This window comes from Nicotiana attenuata, chromosome 6 (assembly GCF_001879085.1).
Source record: "Nicotiana attenuata strain UT chromosome 6, NIATTr2, whole genome shotgun sequence".
NCBI classification, from domain to species: domain Eukaryota; kingdom Viridiplantae; phylum Streptophyta; class Magnoliopsida; order Solanales; family Solanaceae; genus Nicotiana; species Nicotiana attenuata.
In genome coordinates, this window is record NC_031994.1 from 47,722,029 (window position 1) to 47,745,155 (window position 23,127).

Below are 23,127 nucleotides of genomic sequence, written 5' to 3' on the forward strand. Positions count from 1 at the left end.
ATATATATATATATATATATATATATATATATTATTATATTTTTTAGGCAAACTACAAGTGTTTACACACCAACTTGAACACCAAAATTGATTCAAGAAGAGAATACAACACCTATAGTGTTGTGGTGTCATTGAGGATTGTTGTGGGCTGTGCTTGTCTGAAATTTCGGGTTGTTTCTAGTAGTTAAGGTGAGTATAACATCCTACTAAATGTTCTTGATGTTGTTTGTGTGTTGGTTGTATTATTTGAGCAAAATACTACAAGAAGAGACTTCAAATAGTTGAGATGTTATTGTTTTAATGGACTGTTTTGGAAAGGTTGTTTCCATGAACTTTAATTGGTTGAAACCTTTGAAAATGAATTTATTATGATGTTTTCCTTATATATATATATATATGAAGGAGGGACTGATTATTACCTTAATAAAAATAACAACATGAAACCTGAGGTTACTTCACTTTGAAGAACCCTCCAAAATAGCCACAAGATGAAGAACTACGATCTAGCAAGCAGCACGAGGTTTCTAGCGTTGGATTCATATTTTTATCATAGGTCCTTGGAAAGAATTTAGGAGGGTATAGGAACTTTTTTGGACGAGAAAAAAGAGCTGAAACGATTTGCAATTCACTTAAATACAAGTTGGAGTTTTACACCGACTTTTGGGTCCCATGGGAGCTGCTTGCGCAATCTCGCAAAAACGCAAATATCTCTCTACTACGATGTCTTATCGATGAACAATTAAATGCGTTAGAAACTAGCCTTGTATATATTAAATTTGGTATGTAGATCACCCCGTAGTTCCAAATATATTTGTAGAAATGCTCAGCTACATTTGACCTAATTTTCAGCACATTTATGAATGTAACTTGTGATGACCATTGCCAACTTTTGTTCCACAACTTGCTTGACTTCGAAACATAACACACAACTATTGTACGACTAAAATAACTCATAACATAACCTCTTTATAATTTTAATCATCCTAGTCTCACCCCAAAAGTACATGTTATAACATTCCAACTTGTCGACTTTCGACGATACTTATTTTCTTCAATTCGTTAGCTTCTAAGCCTTCCTACCCTCTTGGTACTTGGTATTCATGATCTTAAATATTTGTAACCTCCACGGTAACATGATTAACTTACTTTGTAAACTTTTCAAAGATTATTTCATTTTTGAGCTTACATCAATTGACTTACGGCGTACTCTTACGTATGAAAACATGGGGTGTAACATCATTACCCCTTTTGGAACATTCGTCCTCGAATGTTGACTGATGCGTTTATCAGTCTCATAACCCATAGATATTACGAATATTGTCCTTGCCATCTAGGTAGCTGTTATGTGAATAAATCCAAAGGTCAGGGCATTCCCCCTTTTAAGCCTCTTCTCACACCACGACTTGTTTTCAGAATTCTTCCAATCTTGTAACTGTTGGTACCTTCTGTCATGCAGCCTGTACGACTTTATCCTTGTATGTGCACCTATGTGAATATTCTCTCCTTTTTCCTCCAGCTTTTAGTCAATCTCTAGGCCTTACTTTGGGAACATGTACAAAGCTTTGACAAGTTGTCCCTCTTGGCATCTATAGGTGTACTGAAGTTCTTTGCTCGGTACTTGTCGAACTTACGACTATTGCTATATTCTGTTTCATAGCCTCAGTTATCTATCCTTATTTTTCTTTACTGCATCTAGGTAGGTCATACTATACCATAACACTTACTTCGGTTTATGATTACCGGGGTCTGCTACCCAACTCCAGGTTACTCTCTTGCTGCTTATCCTATATGTATAAATCTAAGTCCTTTAATGCTTCCTCATTACTGTTCATCTTAATAATGATGGCCTAATCTCGTCTCATGCTTTGTAACTTTTATCCATCCATTGTTGATTCACATTAATGTTGATTCATAATCTACCACTGATAACTTGAAATCTCTTACGTAATATATTGTCACTAGTGCTCATGTCTCATCGGGGAACATCTGAAGTGATTTTCCTGATTTACCTAGGGACGATACTATACTTCAATAACTGTATTTCATAGCATCCCAACGTGATTCATCCTATGAGGGTTACTCTAATCATGATAACATGAAATCCATTTTCTTTAAATCATTACTCAATCAAAGGGCTAAACGTCATCTTCTTATCTATCACATTCACACCCTTATTCAACTACCAGGGAAGCATTCCATCTCTTCTAAATGCTTCTAGTCTTAGAATCATTCGCGTTCATTCAGGCTATACTGAGCTTTCTATAACTTACGAAAACCATCAGCTCTTTTATGGCTTAATCCTGAGGCCTTACCTATTCTCGTCACCTTCTCACTCACCTTTTCTTATCCTTACTCCTATCTACCTAAAACCTTTTCGCTCTATCATACTTTAGCTTGCAACCTACACATATTTATTTATACTACTCGCAACCTTCCTTTAACTTGCTAGCACCATAGATTTCCTTTCGTGCCTTCTCGGTTGTCTTTAAAAGTAAGCAATTACTTTTTCTAGGCATTCTGCCACTTGCTGCATGAATACTTGGCTTATCTTAGTGCCCATGAATACCGGAATTTCCTGTAACTCATATGATCTCAATTATCACTTTTCATTTTTTTTACTTCCCGTTCATTAGCCACGATAGGTGCTACTTTCTTAAGGAGTGCATACAATGCTGTAGTGGGACTGTTGTTACAAGACCATTTCTTATTTATGTCACTATGTTTAGGATGAAGCCTTCTTCCTTATTTCCTCAGCTAGTCTTTCTTTGTAGTACTTAGGGGATTCCCTCTGACACCTGTAAAGCTGCGAGCTTATTATATCCTATACCCGAAGGAATTTTTGATATTCTTACTCGCCTATAATTATCCTTAGTTACTTAACTCTGCATCCTTGTGCTCGTAGGGTTGCTTTTGAACTGAAATTTAAATTGTCTCCCTACTGGCACTCTCTTTTATTTCCGTAACACTTATATGGTACTGTCATGCCCCCTTTTTCCTCGCGGAGTCCGGGTTTCGACATTCTTTGGAACAACTCCTTTCCTTTTGGGAAATGGGTATGGAATTTGAAGAATCGCCACCTAACGGATTTAAGGTGCGTTAGGGAACCTAAAGCGAATAACTCATTAACTGGTTTGCATTACCAGATATTGGGTAAGGGCTTGAAATTACCTTGAGGGGAAGGTGTTAGGCACCCCTCGAGGTCCACACCGGCGGGTCCCGGCCAAACTCAATTTAGGTGAATCAGTCTTAAAAACAAGCAAAGCAAATTAAACGAATAGAGATTATTTCTAAAACGAGGAGTAAAGGGGGGTCCTTGGTTTTTTAGCCTGTAGGATAACTTCTGTGCAATACTCGATAAACTTTCCTCAAATAGAGGTGTTACACGTAACATTAGCACACAGGTCATCATATCCTTTACTACCTGATTACCCTCCCCTTAATTATTATTACCTAAGCGTTCTAGTAGCAACCAATACGTGCCTTATGCGTGCATTACCCGTCCCTTGCCTCTGGCCCTGGAGGTGTATAGGACCTCTATTTAAGGAAGTTGTAGACTCGCCTATGTTGTTTAAAAAGGAGAAAACTAAGCGACAAACAAAAGTCAGATAGGACTATCACATAAAGATGCAATTAAAGGCTCATATTTACCTCCACAAGTAGACAAACAATTGCACACCTCAAACAAACAGTTTTAAATGATTTAAAAGTCTTATAGCAGGATATCTAGATGAGCACAACATATGCAGCAGTTTATTAAAGCGGGGCAGTAATACCTAATCAGTTAGCCTACTGATTTTATTACTTATCGAATCTGGGCAATTTATGAGCAGTCAAACAAACACAATTTTAGAACCAGAATTTAATTAACAAACAGGCTTGCCTAAGTGATAATCGGCAGGATCCTATAGGCGTGGTATCTAACGAATTGTAAATCAGTGATTAGTTTAAATAGACAAATTTATCCACTTAGACCCTATAGGCATGCTTTCTAAGTGCAGGAACTGATTTAAAACCTTATAGGCATGGTATCTAAATGCAAAAAATGATTTCAATCTTATTGGCATGGTTTCTAGAATGCAGAACTGATATTACGACCTTTAGACATGGTATCTAAATGCAGGAACTGATTTATAACCTTATAGGCATGATATCTAAATGCAGGAACTAATTTCAACACTTATTTATATGAATGACTAAGTGTCAAGATTGATTGCTATATGTGTTTCCTATAGGCATGATTTCTAGGCAAGCACAACATCAATCAATTGCCAAGCGGACATCAACAAGGAAATTCCTAGAAACATGATTTCTAATGCACACATGAAGGTTTTGAAGACATGATTAACGACTTAGAAGAAGGCTTTTTAATGACTAAAGGATAAAAATTTAGGATTTAAGGAATTAGATGAGTCCTACAGGCATGGTTTCTAATGCACATAAGTAAACAAACATCGCAGCAACCTATAGGCATGATTTCTACCCGTTCCCAACAAAATATATATAAGAATCCCTCCCGGTTTTACTAATAACCCCAATATCTATTTTACAAGGAATTATTATTACAAATCAAATATAAATGAATTAGATAATGAAACTGCTACACTATAGGGAGCCTGGATAGGCCCAAAAGTAATCCTGGAAGCCAGGCCTTCAACCAAGTCTGAGACATGCCAATATTCTCATAGTACACCCAATGGTCTTCTACTGTGTCAAAGTTCCCAAGGGCCTCAGGGACACCGGGCAATGCTCACACCAGGAAACCTTTGCAAAAAATCGTTTTGTGAGCCAGTTTCGAAAAAGCCAGCCCTAGTGTGTCAGAGTTCAAAGGAATCTCATGGACTCCAAGGCAGTGCTCACACCGGAGGGGCAGGACCCTGATATTCTAAGAGTAGGAGTTGAAATGGGAGATAGTTTTAAGAAAAGAGTTTGGGATCTTCAGGAGGGGGTAAATAGGAACAAACAGACTCATTTAACACTTAGAATTCAAACAAAAGATCCCAGCAATCAAACAGTAGACAGAAATAGGAGCACAACCACTTCAAGCAAAGTTTCATATTGTCTAGATTCGACTTAGTTTACTAGTTGTTACTAGGTGGGCATATGGACATGTATTAAACAAAGAGATGGCATGCTAGTATCAGATTACCAATCAGACAGTCAGACATAAAGGGGTAGGAAGGGTTGGGAGCATGGAAATCAGAAGTCTATTAGAGGTGAACACTTAAATAGGACAGAAGAAGATGTTAGTTGAGAAACAAGTAAACATAGGTCTAATTTACATATAAACAAACATGTAGACATGCTAAAAACAGGAACACATAGGTCATGCGAATTAGGATCAGAAAATAGGAAGCACGTGGATCTAATAAGATGGAAGTAGGCATGCTGATTAAGAGTAACAACTTGAAACACATAGGTCTAATTAGACAGAAATAGACATGCTGATGACAGGAAGCCCACATATTTAATCACATAGAAGTTTGAATGATAGTAGAAGTGAAGGCATACCAATCAAGAGATGGCAATAGAAGAGTGAAGCAAACAGGATTCCGGGTCTAGCCTTGGCTTTCAGCCGGCTAGACAGTACAGCAAACAAAGAAAATAGGAAGATTGTGATAGAGGATATTGTGAATAAGAACAAGAGCTTTCGTGTGTGTTTCTCTATGTATGTGTGTGTGTGTTTAAAAACAGAGTGAGGTTTATATAGCATTGGGTGGAGTAAAGTAAATGGGGTAAAGCAGCTTAAAAGTTTGCAAATAAGGCAAATAAAACAATCGGTCATCAATTAGGCTTGACAGGGCCAATCAGTAGGCAAAAAATCATGGATTTATACCCAAAAATAACTTGGAATTGAGGTTTAAACAAGGTAAGTGATAAGTCTGATAGCTAATTAGAGTCAGAACACAAAAATCCGGTAAGTAACAAGGAAATTAGTCACACAAATAAGGTAACACAAGTAAATTAGAGACCAATCTGGGGTTGGTAAGACAATCAGCCCCCCTAAATTTAGCTTAATAGGAATAATTAAAGCAAGTAGTGCCAATTAGAAGTCTCAAAATAAGGAAAGTAGACAAAACTACAGGAAGTAATTACCTCAGTAAAATGAAGCAATTTCAAACCCTATACAGTTTAGATAATCAATCAATTACTCAAGAATAACGAGCAAATATTGAAGAGATCAATGAAATAATCAAACAAACTAAAGACTGAAACATAGTCATGAAGATAATCAAACACATAGGAATCTTTAGAAAAGTTTTGCAGAAACGGATGAAGTGAAACGCTAATTCTTAGAAAATATTAGGATCGATTAACAGTAAGCAAAACAGAAAATCTTTAAAGAAAAATGCTATAGAAACTCAAAATCGTTTCAAATCTACAGAGATCTGAACAGCTAACACTAAGGAAGCGAAACCCTAATCTAGAGGGATGTTAAATCGATTAACGATAAAGAGAACAAGATATTTTTAATGAAAACTACTGGATAAACTAAAAATCGCTCCAGACCTACAAGGATCTGAACAGACTCAAGGTGAAAAGATGAGGGTTTTTTAGAAAGGCGACGGGGTAAAGGAAAATCTAACCATAGCCACAAAATTAACGGTACTCACAAACATTGATGAACACGAGGCAGATTCATAAGAAAATGAAGAACCTAGGTCGACTCTGAGTCGAATCTCTTCGAGATTCACTTAGAAAACAGCAAGAATCGAACAACCAATAGAGGTAGTAGGTTAGACAAGGTAGCAAAACACCAAATAACCCCATATCTGGTCAAGGATTGAAGGGGTTTGGGAGATTTTGGGGTGATGGCGCTTCTAGGGTTTGGGCTTTCTGAGAGAGAAGAGAGGACGAGAGCATTTGGGGGCGGCAGTCTCTGGAGAATGGGTAGGGTTTGGGGGGTCGTTTGGATTAAAAATGGAAAGGGGAAATGTGGACCGCTGATCTTAGAGATGAACGGCCACGATTGGAGGAGGTTTGGGTCGGGTAGGGGTTATTTAATTTGGGCTGGGGCAGATTGGGCTTATGGTTTAATTTGAATTGGGCTGGGCTGGGGGGTCCGAATCTTGACACAATTAAAGGGCTATTTGTTAAATACCCAATTTATCAATAAAATAATTTGTAAAATAGCTAATTAAATGATAAAAATAATTTTTGTACATGAAGATGATTTAAAATAATTACTTAGCATTATAAAAATATAAAAGGTTATTTTCTTGGGAAATAAAGTATTTATGCACGCATGGGCTACTATTTCAAAGTTATTGCAATTATAAGCCTAACATATACATTTGGCTATTCATGAAATAATCACAGCTTGGTATAGATGTAAAATGATAAAGTTAAGCAAATAAAATTATCATAAAATCATTTGTAATGCAATTAGTAATTATTTATATGCTAAAATGCTAGAATAAATTTAACAAAATTCTTTTAAAACTATAGGAAAATTATGAAAAATATTGGTTGATGCTCATGCATTATTTTGAAAGTAGATATGCATTTTAAAAATATATGAGGGAGAAATTGGGTATCAACAGGTACCTTTAACTAACCCAACTCCTATCTGAATATTTCTCAAGGATCACGATGTCATCATATCTACGAGACTGAATTCCCTATGTTGGGTTTCACTATGTTTATCTTGCACAATCTACTGACTTGTCTGTATCCTCTTGTCTAGCCATAAGTAGACTCTTCCTGGATCAACTACTAACTACTCGTTGGTCTATTCTTATAACTATATTCCGCGTAATCTCCGTTGGGATATGTCATTTGTCTTAACTTACCTCTCGTACTGGCTCCTGATGTATCAAGTGTTCATTCTCACTTATTTATAAATAATATCCTGGGCGGTAACCCTTATTTCCTCTCCCCGACATCATGCTTGCATAATGTTCTAGAGTCGAGACATATTTGTAGGATCTAAATAAATGCAACCTCATCCCTTTCGCCTTTTTACGACATTCTTCCTTTACTGTTCCATAGTTACCTGAACCACTTAATTTCGAATTAATACCACATCACACCATCTTCCCCCTCTCTTCATATTTGGCAACTTTTCACATCTTCACTGACTCTTACTCGCCTTGCGTTAACCCTTCTACACCAAGGATAATGAAATTTCTTACTCACGAGGGTGACACCTAGTGTAACTTGCACACTTAGTCCCTTAAGATTAATTCTACTCACAGTGTTTGCTTTACGGCAACGTCTTCCTGAATGAACTTTAAAGGTTATTCTTTTGTTGTCCATTCTGTTATTGCCAGAATGTTATCTCTGAAATTCTCACGATGCCGACTATTATAAAATCTTTCGGTCCCTAATTCATGTTCAGTTTATCTTGTTCACTAGCCCATACTGTTTCTATTACTCAGCCTTCTGGTAATCACATTCTAGTCACCAACTCATTTCTCGAAATGAGGGTATGACTCTGTGGATTATACAATTTTATTGTTTCAAGGCATGTCTCCTCTAGTCGTTCCCTTCACTTAACTGTAGACTATGTCTTCCTGTCATATTTTGGTTTACCGTTATCACTCATTTATCACATCTTACTCATAATGCTTCATTTACTCTCTTCTTATTCTCCTGCTAATATTTCTATCTATCACTTTATTCTGAAAACCTCAATAAAATATTCTTTCGCTTTTGGCTCCCCTTGCTCCATCCACTGGCTCTTCGGGTTGCCTAACATTCTCTCTTGACTAGGGACGGGAGCCATACTAAGGTAAATATTTATCCCTTCTAGAACCAGTGCCTATCTTCTGAATTTCATGAACATGCTAGTATTCATATCTAACTATACTATTCTGGACCGTACCAGCTAGGTGTCCCATAAGAAGAACTATTACAACGTTTGCAATATCTTTCGAAAATGTCAGCTAACGCGAACAAATCCATCCACCATTTTGGGTTACTCTAACCCCAGCTGGATCATGATATCTTGTCCTTCTTTTAAACTATATCTGTTAGCTCCCATAGGGCATAACTGAGATGAGTATGGCCAATTGTACATACCTCTGTTACTGTTGAAGGTAACTCTAAATGCTTATATTTCTCTGCCTGAATTTCTTCACCTTGATTCTTTTACTTGTTGAAACTTGTATCTACCTTCTGATTCTCTTATTGTTTTTTACCATATGGGTGAATAGGTATTCATACCTTAGGGCTCCTCAAGAAGCTTGTACATCTTAGTACACATATGATCTGCTAAAAACCTCACATTTACTCATCATAAGGATGATGCAAAATCGAGTTCCTCTGACTCAACTCATCCACAACCACATTCAACGACATTCCTCATATTTACTACTAATTCCCATCTCAGCTCCATGTGGATTCGATCCTGAATCCTTGTTGGGTATTATTATTGTAATCGACCGTTTCATAACCTCAAATAGAGGTGTGACTTGGACGAGATCACATCTCCCTATAACAAGGGCCTCATCCAATACCATATACCAATAACAACAACCAGAGCAATATAATATGAACAACATCAACAATAGGGTACAAAATATTTCATTAACAAGTCATCAACATATCACGACGAGCGGCAAGCTCGGGTTCAATCCCTTTAGCACCCTTCAACCCCATTATCATTCATTCATTAACATAACAATATATCCGGCATGATATTAAGTACAATGGGAGGACTTCTAACCTCCTATTCATCTCCTAATTCACCCTTAAACAGCCCAACAATCTAACAACAACAACAACAACAAGTACAACTTTCCACTGATATGTTATCCTTTCCCTTCATATTCACAGTAGCAACAACACGTTTGACATGTAGACAATATTTTATAAGGAAAACATCATAATAAATTCATTTTCAAAGGTTTCAACCAATTAAAGTTCATGGAAACAACCTTTCCAAAATAGTCCATTAAAACAATAACATCTCAACTATTTCAAGTCTCTTCTTGTAGTATTTTGCTCAAATAATGCAACCAACACACAAACAACTTCAAGCCCATTTAGTAGGATGTTATAATCACATTAAACAGTAGAAAAAACACGAAATTTCAGCCAAGAACATCCCACAACAATCCTCAATGACACCACAACATTATAGGTGTTGTATTCTCTTCTTGAATCAACTTTTGGTGTTCAAGTTGGTGTGTAAATACTTGTAGTACGCCTTGAAAATATAATATATATGAAGGAGGTACTTATTATTACCTTAATCAACAAGATCAACACCAAATCTGAGGTTACTTCACATTGAAGAATCCTCCAAAATAGCCACAAGATGAAGAACTACGATCTAGCAAGCACCACGGGGTTTGTAGCGTTGGATTCATGTTTTTATCTTAGGTTTTCACCCTAGAATCATGGAGGAACCATTGGACAGCATTTAGGAGGGTTTAGGAACTGGTTTGAATGAGAAAATTGAGCTAAAACTATTTAGAATTCACTTAAATACAAGCTGGAGTTTTACATCGACTTTGTGGGTCCCATGGGAGCTGCTTGCGTAGTCTCGCAAAAATGCGAATATCTCTCTACTCCGATGTCGTATCGACAAACGGTTAAATGTGTTAGAAACTAAACTCGCAGATCTTCAATTTGGTAGGCAGATCACCTCAAATATATTTGTAGAAAAGCTCAGCTACATTTGACCTAATGTTTAGCACATTTATGAATGTAACTTGTGATGACATTTGTCAACTTTTGTTCCACAACTCGCTTGACTTCAAAATATAACACATGACTATCGTACGATAACTCATAACATAACCTACTTATAATGTTAAGTACCCTAGTCTCACCCCAAAAGTACATGTTATAACATTCCAACTTGTCGACTTTCAACGAAACTTATTTTCTTTAATTCGTTTAGCTTCTAAGCCTTCCAACCCTCTTAGTACTTGCTATTCATGATCTTAGATATTTGAAACCTCCACGGTAACATGATTAACTTACTTTATAAACTTTTCAAAGATGATTTCATTTCTGAGCTTACATCAATTGACTTACGACGTACTCTTACGTACGTAAACATGGAGTTTAACAATTATCCTCCTCCCGAATCATTCACTGTGGGGACACATAAGCAAGAACCATACCACTCACACCAGCACTACGGGATAACAACAATAAACATCACAATTCACTATGTAAGGCCTCGAATTAGTGGGCACCACTAATACTTGGCTAAAATGATAGAACACCCTCCACAAGCCAATGATAAAGATCCGCCTACATACACCGGGAAAGACATCATGCACCATATCTGTAGCATCTCCATAACTCGTAGGTGCCCAACTGATACCGGAAGCTCGATATCTCGTAAGAATGAGTAGGAAGGAAATGAATACATAAGCTTCGATGAAATCAAATCGCACGATGAGGAATAAAGAAAGGAAAGTTTTCCTAATAGCCTTGTAGCCTCTCGAAGATAAGTACAGGACGTCTCTGTACCGATCTGCAAGACTCTACTAGACTTTCTCATAACTCGTGAGACCTAAATCAACCTATTGCTCTGATACCAAGCTGTCAAGACCGAATTCCCGCTATAGGTCGTGATGGCGTCCAACGTTGCCGCTAGGCAAGCCAATGGTGAACTATCAACTTAATTATTCATTTTATTATTTTTTAAATTATAATTTGTATTAAATAAAGGAAATTAGGTGTAGAAAAACATGGAGATATGAAGTATAACTAAAAAAATATAAAAGGAAAAGGTGACAATCCTAGGTAAATACCATATTATCCACTAGGAATTCCCAAAATCCACTGTCACAAGTGCATGAGTATCTACTAGGAAGTACAATATTAGTACAATATCTCTCTGATTGTAAAATAGACAGGGCAAAATAAATGAATATGATAGAGACTCCGTATGTTGCAGGTTGTAACATGGAATGCAGACAACCATAAGGTCCCCTCAACAGCTGCGTCCATGCGCCCAAATGACCACCAAAAGTACATGCACATTCAATATAGAAGTGTAGCATGAGTATGTAAATCAACGCGTACCCAATAATTATCTAACCTAACCCTGGATAAGTAGTGACGAAGGGTAGATATCAACACTTACTGGTGGTCAAACAAATTAGTAAAATAAACTATAAATAGATATAAAACACAACCGGTAATGATGAGGTAACAAAATGTAACTAACATAATCTTCCAACATAATGACGGTATGATTCCCTCAACTATCATGTACTATCTCAAATATATAAGAAACATTAAATAAATATCAAGTCCCAAATCAAGAAGGAAAATCTTATGTGTATTTTGACTCCTATCTATATTACGCACGAATGCCGAGGTCGTACGATCCGATCCATAATAGTCGTGTACATACACTGCTGAGGTCGTACGGTCCAATCCATGGATGCATCTCAAATATACTGCCGAAGTCGTACGACCCGATCTATAATGCTATTTCATTGCACCTGCCGAGGCGTACAGCCCGGTCCCCATCAATAGAGAAACTTTTCGAACTACGGGTCAAGTAATTACAACGCAAGGATGGGCACATAAAGAAGACATATTTTTTTTTACCAACAATCAAGTATTTCGCCAAAATTTAAGATAATGAAGCTCAGCCTAACATAATCCCTAATCATATTTCAGTTATAAACTTAAGTAATTAACTAACAACTTGAGTTCAAATAATACAAATATTGCATGATAAAATCCTAAGTCTACCCGAATATAAATATGACTTTAGCTACGTACGGACTCTCGTCACCTCACGCATACATAGCACCGACAATTATTAGCAAAATAACAATTACAACACCTACGGGGTAGTTTCCCCCTCACAAGGCTATACAAAAAACTTACCTCGCTCCGAAATCCAATAACCGGCTCCAACGCCTCTCTAGCACCTCAACCCATTGCCAAATGCAAAACTGATCAAACAACGTGCAAACCAATCAAAATATACTCTAATACTCATAATATAATAATTTATAACAATTCCCAACTCTACTCAAAAAGTCAACAAAGTCACGTGCCCAGATCATGAAAATTCTCGAAGACAACTACTACCTCATAACACCAGGAACTCATATATATAATTTATTCCTAATTCCATGTCCAATTTCATGGCCAAAATCCAAAAATACCAAATTTTAGGTTCTTTCCAAAATTCCACAATTTCTACAAAATTCTATGTTTAAATCTATAAATAATTCATGTGTTTAACTTACAACAAGTGAGAATAACTTACCTCATGAAAGATGATGAAAATATCCCCTCAAAAAGATCCAAAAATCGCCCAGCCAAGTGAAAATGTGAAAGAAATGGGCTAAGTCCCAGAATAAAAAGCATTCTGCCCAGTCGAACCTTCTTCGCGAACGCGAGCTTCCCTCCACATTCGCGAAGCACAACCAGCTCCTGCTCTAAAATTCTTCTTCGTTAACGCAAGACAGGGCTCACGAAGTGATGCTTTACCAAGATGGACCTCGCGAACGTGGACAAGCCTACGCGAACGTGGCCAATCCTACGTGAACTCGAAGGCCAGAGTCTCCAAGCCAGCTTCACCTACGCGAACGCGAACGCGAACCGCTTGTCGCGAATGCGATGCACCTCTACCCCACACCTTTGCGAAGCGGGAACTCCATCTCAAACGCGATGAACAAATAGTCCTCCAGCTCAAATCCTTCTTCACGAATGCGTGTCTCCCCCCGCGTTCGCGAAGAACAAAACCAGAAGCAGGAACCAGCTACAGCAAATCATCTAAACTTGGTATGAAACCATCCCGAAACACACCTGAGGCCCTCGGGAGCCCGTCCGGTCACACCAAAGAGTCCCAATACCTTAATCGAACTTATCCAAAGGCTCAAAATGCCACAAATAACATCAAAACTATGAATCGATGATCAAAATCCTTCTTTTAACTTTCAAACTTCGCCGAACGCGTCTGAATCACACTTAGATATCCCGGAACGATGCCAAATTCTACGTACAACTCACAAATCACAATACAAATCTATTCCAAGGCTTGGAATCCCAAATGGTCATCGATTAAACCAAAGTCCACTTCAAATCAAACTTAGAAAATTCTAAGACCTTCAAAATGCCAACTTTCCACAATAAGCACCGAAACACTCCCGGTCCATCCAAACTCAATCCGAACATATGACCAAGTCCGAAATCATCATAAAGCTTCAAATTCCAATTCGGAGGTTATTTATTTAAAGGTCAAACCTTGGTTAACTCTTTCAAGTTAAAGCTTCTGAATTTAGATTTGTTCTTCCAAATCAACTCCAAACATCTCAAAAATCGAAACGAACAACATGTGCAAGTCATAATACATGAAGTGAAGTTGTTCAAGACCTCAAACAGTCGAACATCGCGCTAGAACTCAAAACGGCTGGTCTGGTCTTTATGGGACAATTTCCCCACCCCGCACTTAAAATTATACATTATCCCCAATGTACACCATGAATACAAGAAGGTAAAAGAAATTCACTGGTAGGCTAAAGACCGAAGTATTACTAGATGATGCGGTACTCTGACTTCTCCCAATCCTAGTCCTTCACGTAGTTCTAACTATTTAGCTTGCTTTTGCATCCTTCCAATGGCTTGCGTCTCATGCTTTTACTCATACAAAATCAAAATAGTACTACAAAAGTAACACAATAAAATAAATATAAAAAACTACAAATAAATAGAAGTAGTAAAGTTGGGTTGCCTCCCAACAAGCGCTTGATTTAATGTCTCTACACGACGTGAATCGCTTGTTGCCTCCACCTCGAGCTTATGAATTAAAACCCCTAATTTGGCTTCAAGTTTTCAGTTATGCTCTAGGAGTGATGAAATAAATCTAATTGGACCAAGCAACCAATGTTGTATTATATATTTCTTGGCCTTTAGATGAGGTATGTAATCCTGTCTTTCTGACACAAAAAAATCTAAAATATAGGCACCTTGTTCCTCATTCTTTGACTCTTCAATTGGCTCGGATGACTCTATTTTCATATCATCATCCAAGCATAATTTTGAAAAATGCTTGGAGTAAGGACCAATGCGCTCAAATACATGAACTTAAGAACTTTCAACATCCTAAACACCAATGGCACTAGAGTCAACTAAAGTTGTATCCTCAATGTCCTTGGTTGACTCTAGTATCACTTCTTTAACATCGGCATCCTCGAATTCTAGTTGGTTAGGTTGTTGGTGTTCTACTCTTAACTCCTCCGTTAGAGTGTAAATTGTTGATTCTAATTTATACTTTTCTCGGCTACTATCCATAATATTAGCTTGTTGAACATTAAAAGCTTCCACCAACTGACTCACGTGAGCCTTGAAGTTGTGAATAGTTGCCTCTTGCCTTTATATTTGTATTTTTTTTTATTTTTTTCCACAAGACACATTAAAATATCCTTAATGTCCTTTCGGTCAGTATCCCTTTGTTCTTTCTTCCTATTATTACAAGAAAAAGTTAAACCATCATAATACGGGTTTGGGGAAGGATAAGAAATACAAGCACAACCATAGAAGTGACCATTTTGACCATCACATACATCACATATTCCACCCATAAGATTGAGTTGGTGCTCATAACTCGCTCCCTGAAATATTTTGATAATTTTGACATGGGTGATTTCCTCCACAAAATCCATAAGAAAGATAAAAAAAATAGAACTACCAACATCTAAACCTCCATAATTTCAAGATGTCATATTTCTCGTATCACAATTAAAATAAATAAAATAATAAAAATAAAATAAAATTAATGTTCAAACTTGAACCCTAGTAATATTTACACTTACGGCTACACCGTTAGTCCCCCAGCAATGGCACCACAATTTAATCAAGCCCAACTCTAGTCTTAAAAAGGATAAGTAATTGTTGCAAATATAATCCGAGTCCGGAGTCGAATCCCACGTAGAACTAATATTTAGCTACAATTATTTTCTATCACTAAGAAGACTAGTTTGAATACTTTTCTAAATTATAAACATTAATATTCTTATGTCTTACTAATTAACTAAAAAATTAAAGTAGTAAATTAACAACTAAAGATACTAAGGGCTAGAGACAAGATTAAGGAGGCTTAGAGTTATGATTTTTTCAATTGTCGGAATCCTTTCCGCTACGTCTTCTATAGTTTCGTCTCAATATTCTCTACTAATCATGAGCACTTTACTTGTCGTAATTTTCCCGAGCAATTACAATAATTTACTAGACATATTATTCCGAACTACGCTAGCTGGCACTATCTTAGAACTCACTATGACCACGTTTAAGGCTTTATTTTATTCCTATACCCAGCTTTAAACTCGCCGTATTAATTTCTCACATATGTTAGGAGTGACGATGTTTAACAAACACCTTATAGATATATATATATATATATATATATATATATATATATATATATATATATATATATATATATATATATNCAATACATAATAAATAGGCACAGTCAATTCATGGTCATTCAATCAACTAAAAAAAGAAGGTAGTTAAACAAGTAGAGAAATTGAAAGGCTAAATATGTTAAAACGTAACAAGAATTCATCCTCCAAAGGGCTCCATCAACTCTAGATAATAACTTAACTACTCATAATAGTATGTAAAAATACAATACCAGAATTCATAACCAACAATAGAAAATAGGAAGAAGAAATGGAAAATTCATGGTTGAATCTTCGTCCTTGGTCCTAGCGTATCTTGCCTCCAAAGTGTTGTCTAACCCTAAAGTAATGTCTTCCCCTCCAAAGTTGTGTAAAGTTATGTTTAGAGTGTAATTATATGACCTAACTAGGGTGGAGGGACGTCCAATGCAATCCAATCTCGAATCGAAAGCTGGAATCTGCGTCCATGCTCGCGTGTCGCACACCCATAGACGCAGACTCAACTTATAATTTTTCATTTCGCAAGGCGATCCGTGACTTTGCTTCACTTCACTATTTTGTGCATTCAATTATCTCCTTTTTCGCATATGTTTTCGTGCCATGCGCGAGAATGGACGAGATCCTAGTTCTTCCATCTTTTTTTCGTTTGCAACAAATTGACATCTTCTGATCACTTATCGTTCAAACGTACCACTACACACAAGAAACACGTAATGAGCATATTTTACTTCAACCATGTAATCTCCTGCAACTCACACGACAAATGGGATCAAGACGTACTCAAAAATATGCACTTTTGGTCTTTTATCATAAAATAATGGAAGAATATGATATGGTAGAAGAAAGGTCATACAATTGAGTTTCATGAAAAAATAGAAGAGAATTAGTCTCGAGAAAAGTAGGAAGTGGAATCCTAGTAGAGATTGAAGTGCTAACAGAGAGATATTTAGAAGGTAGGCCAAAAAGAATTTGGAGAACAAGATTAGAATTAGAAATAGGATTACCAATTGATGTCAAGGCATCCGCAATGGATTTGAGGATATGCACATAATCAGCAATAGAAAGGGAACCTTTTTTTAAGGTTATAAAATTTAATGGAGAGTTCGGGAACTAACATGATCAATGGAAAACACGTTCAATTCGTAGCCACACCTCGCGAGCAGTAAGTCTTTTGTTAGGACGGATAATTGCCTGAAGTATTTCTTGAGAAATAGTTGCTTGTATATACATGATAAAACAACAGAGTCAAGTTGGACTTGTTGCTGAAAAAGCTGGATTACTAACAGAAGTTCCATCATCCACGGTAAGAGTATACTCCACACATGGATAACTTCCATCAATGAAGCCATTGACACCATGTCCTTTAACCATATGAAGAAATAATTCTCTCGAAAGCATATAATTTTTCTAATCAAGAGTGGTAGAATCAAACTTTTTGATATTGGAAACAGAGACAGCAGAATGTGCAACGTAAGGTGTAACTAGAAGATTAGCCATGGCAGAAGAAGGAGAAGAGGTTTGAGAACTTGATGTAGATGAAACCATGATGATGATACGGAAAAAAAGAGTTGAAGAATATCCTGGATATCTGATACCATGAAACAATAATTATCTTGAATAATTCACATTGACAATTACAAGTGATATTTATAATATATAAAAATAATATAAAGACTAAATTATCCATTTAGCTATACAAAATATATCTATCAGCATATAGTCAATAAGTTCAACTGATTATCACCACAAATTTTTTAAACGTATCATCTTAAAAGTGCAAAGAGTTCACACTACTAGAAATTCGGTAATTAGAGACCAAAAAAACCGACCAACTTTGGTCGGTAATGGCGAATTACCGACCAAAATGCGACCAAATACGCTTGAACGGTATTTTGCTGGTCGCTTTAGTATACCGGCCAAAGTTGGTCGGAAATTACCGACCAACGTTGGTCGGTAAATTAAATTCAAAAAAAATTATTGCAAAAAAAAAACCACCAAAGTTGGTTGGTATTTTAATTATGTAATCAAAAGATTCACCGTCTGGGAATTGAATCGGGGTGTGTACCGTGGCAGGATACCATTCTACCACTAGACCATTGGTGCATTTTGTTTTAAGATTGTCTTTTTTTTAATTTACTCTTTAATTGTATTTTCGCACGAAAATAACCGACCAAAGTTGGTCGGTTTTATTAAAAAATAAAATTACCGACCAAAGTTGGTCGGTTTTTTAAAATGACCGGCCGAATTTACCGACCAAAGGTTAGTTTCTTGAAAAATAAATTTCACAGGACTCAAAAATAGTTTCCCGTATTTTTGCGCCAAAGAAAACCGACCAAAGTTGGTCGGTTTCGTAAAAAAAATTAAAAATTAAAAGATTTTGAAAAACCGATCAACTTTGGTCAGTTTTTGGCAGGTTTTTTTACCGACCAAAGTTGGTCGATTTTTCTTGGTCTGTTTTTGCCGAATTTCTAGTAGCGTCATGATAAGAACCTAAAGCGTCAAATATAAATCTTGAATCAACCTCTTCATAATAGTACACACATCTTATCAAAATCTTGAATAAGCTTCTGATTGTGTGTTGTTCATGTGTAACGAAGAAAATGCTATCAGTAAGTACCGCATAAAATAACCACAATGTGTTTGTGTTTCCACGTGTAATAAAGATGGAAGTTTCTTATGCACCAAATTTGGAAAGCGTATGACTACGACATACAACAGTCTTGCGAGCTAGAGTGATAAACTAGGACCTTTTTTTTTTGTAATAAACGATTTATTCATACAACAACAACTAAGAGTTATTACAATTAGAGCTCAGTCTAGGTAACATAGTGCCTAGACCGTCTCTTTTTAGTACATGAACAACAAAAACATGCGGAATAGTATAAGTTTGCAAAGTACAAAAAGTGCCCAAGCTGCAACCATTTTTAGCTAACAGGTCCGCTACTCCATTAGCCTCTCTAAAAACATGATTCAGCTGCGGATCATTCGCCTTCCGTAATAGGTACCTGCAGTCATCAATCAAATTTTGGTAGAGACAGTTATTAGATTTTAGGAGGTTTAATAGTTCCAAACAGTCCGTCTCTATTACTAATGGGAAGAGTTTTTCTGTTAGTACTAGTTTGACTCCATGGAGGAGGGCCAGGATTCCCATATATATGTTAGTAGCATGGTCGAACCCCATATTGAACCCTAGAATCCATCGACCCCTATCGTCTCTAAACACCCCTCCTATTCCTCCCACTCCTGGATTTCCCACACATGAGCCGTCAATATTTAGTTTATAAAAGCTGGGGTTGGGCGGTTCCCATTTTACAAGGATAGTTTTCTTGGGCGGTTTTAAGCAAAGATTTTTTGCCATGTAAAGGAATTCCATGGCTTTGCTAATGGGTTGACTTATGGTGATAGGGGTTTTAATTCCTCGAAAGAGGATCCCATTTCTGAAGTTCCAGATATGCCATAGGAGGAAAGGGAGAAGGTCTGACCAGCGTAGGTGATTGTTAAAAGATTTCCTGGACATGAGTTGATTTTTGAGACAATTATGCAGGGTTTCTTTTCCTAAGGGATCCTGAGAGAAAGGATGTTTTATATTGGTTTGCTCCCAGATTTGTCTAGAGTAGTTACATCGGAAGAAGATATGGTCTATGTCCTCAGTTTCCCTATTGCAAATGTTACAAGTGTCTTCGTGGCAAATCCCTCTTTTGGTTAGCATGTGCTTAGTGGGTAACCTGTCCCAAAAGATTATCCAAAGGAAATATTTTAATTTATTTTGGGAGTTGATTTTCCAGAGCCAGGCTAAGTTTTTTCCATTGCCTATAACTTCTGAGATAGCTTCATAGGCAGCTTTAACTGAGAAATAGTTGTGACCCTTAGAGTCCCAAGTGTATGAGTCAGAAGTGGGTCTGGTTTGTTTTATGTAGGTGTAGTTTATCTTAGATACTATGTAAGGGGGCAGTTCGAATGATAAGTTTCTAAGGTCGAATATTCCGTTTTTAATAGCCCAAGAGAGCTTTAGGTCAAGCTCTCCAACTGGGATGGGGCCCTGGATGTAGTCTCTCAGTGCTCCTAATTGATTTATCCATTTATCGTGCCACAGGCTAATGGTTGTACCATCTCCTACTAGCCACTTGGTATTGATGTTGCAAATTTCAGAACCCTTCCTAATTACTTTCCAAGTATGGAAACCTATATTCTTGCTTTTCCTATGGTTATATTTACTAAATATAGTTTTGGCCCATAGGTCTTCTTTCTCTTTTCTATATCTCCAAGCTAATGCTGCGTTGAAAGAGGAATTTTTCCAATGGGTGTTAGGAATACCTAGGCCCCCTTGTTTTTTAGGCATCGTGACTATGCTCCATTTAATAAGATGGCATTTCTTTTTTTCCTCCGTGCTACCCCATAGGAAGTTCCTTTGAATAGATTCTATCTTGTTGAGGGTTGTTTTGGGGAGATCATAAATCTGCATGACGTGGTTCGGGATTGTGGCTAAGGTGGCTTTTATGAGGGTTGTCCTACCTGCCATATTAAGGAACTTTATTTTCCAGCCCGTTAGTCTATTATTCAACCTGTCTAGGATAAATTGGAAGTCTTTTTTTGTAGGATTGGCTTTGGGCATAGGAAAGCCTAGGTACTTACCGAAGTTATTAGTATAACTCATTGAGAAGCAGCTGCTAATATGATCTTTTTGACCCGTAGGGGTATTCCTGGAGAACACAATTTTTGATTTTCCAAAATTGATAGATTGCCCAGAAGCATTGCAGAATTTGTTAATAGTGTCTATGATAGAGATATAGCTCTTTTGGTTGGCTTCAGCTAGGAGGATAAGATCGTCTGCAAAGAAAAGATGGGAAAGCTCTGGGATTTTGGAATTTATTTTGACTGGAGTCCATCTACAACAGTCAATTTCGTGGTCAATTAACCTAGAGAGAATTTCCATGCATATGATAAAAATATATGGGGATAGGGGGTCCCCCTGTCTAATACCCCTAGATGGTTCAAAAAAATCAGTTCTTGATCCGTTGATAAGGATAGCCGTGGTGGTGGTAGAGATGCGGGACATTATAAGATCAACGAGGTCAGGAGGGAAGTTTAGAGAGTTAAGGGAAAATCTGACGAAAGACCATTCAATTTTATCGAAGGCTTTTTCCAGGTCTATTTTAATCATCATTTTAGACTTTTTCCCTTTAGTTTTCCTGAAGTGGTCTAGGACCTCATTTATGATTAAGGCATTATCAGCAGCCCTTCTACCTTTAATAAAGCTAGTTTGTGTAGGGTGGATGAGAGTGGGTAGGAGTGTTTTAATGCGGTTAGCAATAATCTTAGTGACGACCTTATAAGCCGTGTTACATAGGCTTATAGGTCTAAACTGCCTGATAGTTTCAGCATTTTGACATTTAGGTATTAGACAGACTAAGGTGTTATTCATACTTTTAAGTATTTTTTTTGGATATGAAAGTATCTTGACAAAAGTTTATGAGATGGTGGCTTGTCTCCTTCCAGTATTTCTGGTAGAAGAAGGGATGAAGCCCATCCGGCCCTGGAGCTTTGTAGGGTTGAAAAGAATCTATGCCCTTTTTATTTCTTCTGTAGTGGGAATACTACTAAGGTATGGATGGTCTTGGTCACTAATTTTTGAATTGTAGGAGAGGTATATATTATTAAGCCGAGATTGGTTGTGACCCGTAGTATAGAGGTTTTTGTAGTAGTTAATAATTAGGTCTTTGATGGGTTTTTGATCTTGGAGCCAATTCCCTGCTTCGTCTTTTAGACAAATAATTCTATTTTTCCTTCTTCTTTGCATGGTGGTGATGTGGAAAAATTTTGTGTTAGCGTCACCATCCTGGATCCATTGAACCCTGGATTTGAGCTTCCAGAAATCCTCCTCTTGCCTGAGTACAATATTGTACTCGTGTAAGAGTTCGTTTTCCAGATTTATGAGGAATTGACTATGGGGGTAGTTTTGTGAGGACCGAATGCCATTTAATCTAGCTAGTATTTTGCTCTTCCGTTTGAAAATGTTACCAAAAGTATTTTTATTCCATTCGATAGCCTTAGAACAGAAGTTATCTATGGCTTTAGTGATATTTGGTTGGTCAGACCAAGAGTTATTGACCAAGGCTCTAAATGTGGGGTGAGATAGCCACATAGTTTCTATTCTAAAGATATTGCTATTAGTAGGGAAACTTTTGAAAAAATCTAATTTGATTGGACAATGGTCTGAGTGGCTTCTAGTTAGATGTTTGACATTAGCTTCTTGGAATAGTTCTAACCATTCCGTGTTCGCAATGCGTCTATAAAGCCGTTCCATAATTACGTTTTTACAATTTTTGCTCTTCTTAGTCCAAGTAAACTTTGGGACCTTAAATCCCAAGTCCATAAGGCCACATTGATTCATATAATCTAGAAACTTTGAGACTCTATTATAATTTATGGGTAAGCCTCCAAATTTTTCTGAGGCACGAGTGACTTCGTTGAAGTCTCCCGCGACTAGCCATGGACCTTTATAGTTACTAGCTACTATTTTTAAATTATGCCATAGAATTGATCTTTCTTCCAAGAGATTACTAGCATAGATAATAGAACATAACCAATTTTTTTGTTGAATTTCGTACCTTTACCATGGCGTGTATCTCTTGATCCTTTCCACCAATTTGGTCGACCATTGTGTCTCCGTTGTTCCACATGAGTACAATGCCCCCTGAGTTTCTATTAGCAGGCATTTGGATGAGGCTAGAGTATCCGAAATCCTGTACCAAGATGTGGTGGTCCTCCATTTTAGTTTCTAGCAAGGCCACTA